The 4,937-nt window shown below is 45.2% G+C and overlaps 2 pseudogenes; one reads left to right on the top strand and one right to left on the bottom strand.

Moving 5' to 3' along the window:
• Positions 1-3,694: 3,694 nt before the first annotated feature.
• Positions 3,695-4,577, bottom strand: LOC101029906 (small ribosomal subunit protein uS11m-like; annotated as a pseudogene).
• Positions 4,120-4,238, top strand: LOC120368022 (5S ribosomal RNA; annotated as a pseudogene).
• Positions 4,578-4,937: the final 360 nt, after the last annotated feature.

Raw genomic sequence — 4,937 nt, 5'->3', positions numbered from 1 at the left:
GCTGTCCAGGCTGGAGCACAGTGGCAACATGATAGCTCACTGCATCTTTGAATTTCTGGGCTCCAGTGATCCTCCTGCTTCAGCCTCCTGAGTAGCTGGGACCACAGGTGCATGCCACCATGCCTGGATAATTTGTTTTTTATTTTTAGTAGATGTAATAATAATTATTAAATAATAAAAATAATATATATTTTTAATTTTTAGGGTCTCATGATGTTGCTCACGCTGATCTCACACTTCTGGGCTCAAGTGATCCTCCCGCCTTGGCCTCCTAAAGTGTGAGGATTATAGGCATCAGCTGCCATGCCCAGCTCACAGGTTGAACACCTTGTGTGCCAGGTGCCACTCAAGGTGCTGGGGACAGAGCAATAACCAAGACAAAGTTCCATTTTCAGGGAATGTAAATGCCGGAAGATGGAGAAGTTGAACACACAAGCAGGCAAGATTTAACAAGGCCTCAGATAATGCCGTGAAGAAAACAAAATAAATATTTGTGGTATCCTTTTAGATTCAATAAATCAGAAACAACAAACTATATGTGGGAGAGTTGCAGTTGGTGACTACAGAAGTTTGTCACAGCTGTCCACAGAGCCACCTACAGATGGATTAGGAGCAACCAGGCCCAGAGGCAAGGCATGGACGAAGAGGTATCTGAATTTTCATCTTGTCTGAAGAGTTAAAATTAATAGAAATCCTAGTTAAGATTTATATTGTAAGAAGACCCAGGGAGAAAGAGAGAGACAGAGAGGGAATAAAAACTCATTTTCTTGGGTTGGATTGAAATGTCCATCAACCTTCATACAGATGCGGGATGGATTGGGGCAGGGAGCAGGAGGGAAGCCAAGATGACTCACCCACAAGGGTGGTTTCTACATCAGTGCTAGCTCTTCAAAGTGGGCTCTTCACATTCCAGCCCCAGGTGGCTCCTTCCAGATGTGCATCCGGGACAAGATGGGGGGAAATGGTAGAATTATGGAGAAAGGGTGGCTGTGGAGTCAAGTACCATATTTAAAATAGGATTCTGTTAAATCCCAGCAAACTGACCTCCAATTGGTGGAAGAATTCCTAGAAATTGGTGTTCATAGCCAATTTCTCCTCAGGAGGAGGAGAGATTTTTTTTTCTGGGCCACTTATAAGAAATCAATGGAAATAATAAATATGTGTCCTGACATATTTCCTATGTTAGGAAATAAGATTCTCTACTGCGGGAATATCTGTTCTGAATGATCATTTCTGGTTTATTTTTATTTTTTTAAACCAAAGGCTTGAATGAAAGTGAAACAAAAGCAAGTATTTATTTGAAATAAAAGCAGGGACATGTCTACAAGAACATTTTGAACAAGAACTTTCTAAAATAAGGGCAATAATCCTTACATGAAGGTAATCAATACTCCCTTCCCCAGCTCTAAACTTCCTGTTGGCTCTGAGCATGGCCATCTTCAATTCTTCTTTATGAGTTTGGAAAACTACTTGTTCTTATCCTTGGCCTTTGTCATTTAGCTTCTTAGATGGGAAAAAAATAAGGAAAATGTGTCTTTTCATTTCCAAGTAAGGTCATTTTGTTTCATTTATTATTATTTTTATTTAGTTAGTTATTGTAGAGACAAGATCTCACTCTGTCACCCAAGCTGGAGTGCAGTGGTGTGATTATGGCTGACTGCAGCATCAAACTCCTGAGCTCAAGCGATCCCCTTGCCTCAAACTTGAGTCTGACTAACTTTTAAACTTTTTTTTGTAGAGACAGAGTCTCGCTATGTGGCCCAGACCAGTCTTTCACACCTGATCTCAAAAAGTTCTCTTGACTTGGCTTCCCAAAATGTTGAGGTTACAGGCATGAGCCACTGTGCCCAGCAAAGAACAAGGTCATTTTAGTTCAGTGTGGAAGGACACTGTGTTAGTCCATTCTCATCTTACTGTGAAGAACTACCTGAGACTGGGTAATTTATAAAGAAAAGAGATTTAATTGGCTCATGGTTCTGCAGACTGTACAGGAAGTATGACTGGGGAGGCTCCAGGAAAGTTAAAATCCTGGCAGGAGGTGAAAAGGAAGGAGGCAAGTCCTATGTGGCCGGAGCAGGAGGAAGAGGGTGAGGGGAGAGGTGCTACACAGTTGTAAACCATCAGATTTTGTGAGAACTCACTATCCTAAGAACAGCAAGAGGGAAATCTGGCCCTATAATCCAATCACCTCCCACTAGGCCCCTCCTCCAACATTGGGGGTTATAATTCGACATGAGATTTGAATAGGGACACAAATCCAAACCATATCATTCTGCCCCTGGCTCCTCCCCAATCTCATGTCCTTCTCACACTGCAAAACCAATCATGCCTTCCCAACAGTCCCCCAAGTCTTAACTCATTTCAGCATGAATTCCAAAGTCCACAGTCCAAAGTCTCATATGAGATAAGGCAAGTCTCTCCTGCCTATGAGTCAATAAAATAAGGAACAAGTTAGTTACTTCCGAGATACAATGAAGGTACAGGCACTGGTTAAATACACCCGTTCTGAAAGGGAGAAATCAGCCCAAACCAAGGGGCTACGGGACCTATGCAAATCTGAAAGCCAGCAGGGTGCTCATTAAATCTTCAAGCTACAAAATCATCTCCTTTGACTCCATGTCTTATATCCAGGCCACAGTGATGCAACGGTTGGGCTCCCATGGCCTTGGACATCTCTGCCTCTGTGGCTCTGCAGGGTATAGCCCCCTCGGATGCTTTCTCAGGCTGGCACTGAGGGTCTGCAGCTTTTTCAGGCACATGGTGCAAGCTCTCAGTGGATCTACCATTCTGGAGTCTGCAGAACATTGACCTCTTCTCACAGCTCCACTAGGCAGTGCTCCAGTGGGGACTGTATGTGGGGGCTCCAACGCCATTATTTCCCCTCTGTGCTGCCCTAGTAGACTCCATAAGGGCTCTTCCCCTGTAGCAGAATTCTCTCTGGACATCCAGGTGTCTCCATACATCCTCTGACATCTAGGTGGAAGCTCCCAAACTTTAATTCTTGTCCTCTGCAAACCCACAAGCTTATCATCACATGAAAGCCACCAAGGCTTATGGCTTGTACCCTATAGAGCAGGGCCCTTTTAGCCACAGTTGGAATTGGAGCAGCTGGAAGCAGGGAGCAGTGTCCTGAGGTTGCACAGGGCAGCAGAGCCTGCCCACAAAACTATTCTTCCCTCCTAGATTTCGGACCTATAATGAGAGGGGCTGCCACGGTGCCTAAAACACCTTCAAGGCATTTTCCCTTTGTCTTGGCTATTATTATTTGGCTCCTTTTTACTTATGTAAATTTCTGCAGCCAGCTTGAATTCCTTCTCATAAAATGGGTTTTTCTTTTCTATCGCATGGTCAACCTACAAATGTTTCAAACCCTTACACTCCGCTTTCTATTATTTCTTTACAACATATGGTACAGATACTGTTTTATCTTCTCAGAGCAGAGGTTGGCCCTAGGCGACAGCTGTGTCCTTAGCCCCCCTCTTGTCTAAGAGAAGCAAATTTAACTTTTGGGGTACATCCATCTCCAGTTGGAGGTGCAAGCAAAGGCCACTATGTAAGGATGCAAAGTTCTCCCTTACCGTCTGAAAGATCTCCAGCAAGCCATATTCTGGAGAGAGCTTTGACAGTGAGCTTTCCACATGGTCCAGCTGGATCTGAGACTTGAGGTTAGGTTCAAGTGTAGGCTTCCCTTTCATCACAGCCTCGGAGCCTTCCTTGGGCAGCAGCCATTGTGCGGGATGGTGGTGGTGTCTGTGATTGAGATCACTTCCGGGCTCCCCCCACCTCCCCCCTCCACCGCATCCCGTCAGTTCCTGGATAGTAGGCAGATGTCGCGGCCTCAGACCTTTCACCACAACTCAGATGTGGGTCACACCCTTCCCTGTAGCTTTTGCTGCTGCTACTATGCCTGCTTTACCTGGATTGTGCTGCAATGCCTGTGCCCTTGACATTTGGAAATTTCTCTGTTCCACAGGAAGTATGGGCAAGGGGTTGATTAGTGGCAGAGATTATGTGAATCTGGGTGTTGTTGTAGGATGCTTTAATGTGTGCAATTGGAATCTCCTAAAATTTCTTTCCTGCCTACCTCAGAGAGCAGTTTCCTTTTAGAATGGGAGGGTAGTCTATGGCCATACCACCCTGAACAAGCCCGATCTCGTCAGATCTCGGAAGCAAAGCAGGGTCGGGCCTGGTTACTACTGAGATGGGAGACCACCTGGTAATACCAGGTGCAGTAGGCTTAAAAAAAAAATAGAACGGGAGGGTAAATGCTAAAGCTAGTGTGGCGGGGAACTACCATCTTGTTTTCAACTTTCCGATTGGCCTCAGCGTCTTGGAGCTTCTGGGTGCCTGTGTGAATGGTCTGCACCAGCATCCTAGCCATGACCCTGTCAGGAAAAAACCTCGATGAGGGCCACAGCCTAACAGTCAGTGGGGCCTGGACGGCTCATGTGACACAGGCAGTCCAGGCAGTCCTGGAGGTGGTGGTGGGCTCAAGGGGGCAATCATTCTTACCCGGTGGTCTGGGGTAAAGTCCAGGACCACAGAAGTGAAAACTCCACATTTCTTACAACCTGCATGACTCAAATTGACCCCCCACCTTCTGCTTTCCTTTTAAATCTAAGTCCAGTTTCAAATCAATTATTTGCTTATACATATGAGCATTTGCTGTAAGAAGCAGTCAGGTCAATCTTGAATGCTTTGCTGCTTAAAAATTTTTTCTGTCAGAAACCCTAAATCATCTCTTCTTTATTCTTTTGAAAAAAATTAATGGAGATGGGTCTCACTATGTTGCTCAGGTTGGTCTTGAACTCCTGGGCTCAAGTGATCCCCCTACCTCAGCTTACCAAAGTGCTGGGATTATAGGCATGAGCCACCATGCCCAGCCCTAATTCATCTCTCTAAAGTTCAAAGTTCTGCAGATCTCTAGGGCAGGGATA

The sequence above is a fragment of the Saimiri boliviensis genome, chromosome 9 (genome assembly GCF_048565385.1).
Source record: "Saimiri boliviensis isolate mSaiBol1 chromosome 9, mSaiBol1.pri, whole genome shotgun sequence".
NCBI lineage: Eukaryota > Metazoa > Chordata > Mammalia > Primates > Cebidae > Saimiri > Saimiri boliviensis.
The sequence above is the reverse complement of the archived record's forward strand: the minus strand, read 5'-3'. Positions and strand labels throughout refer to the sequence as shown.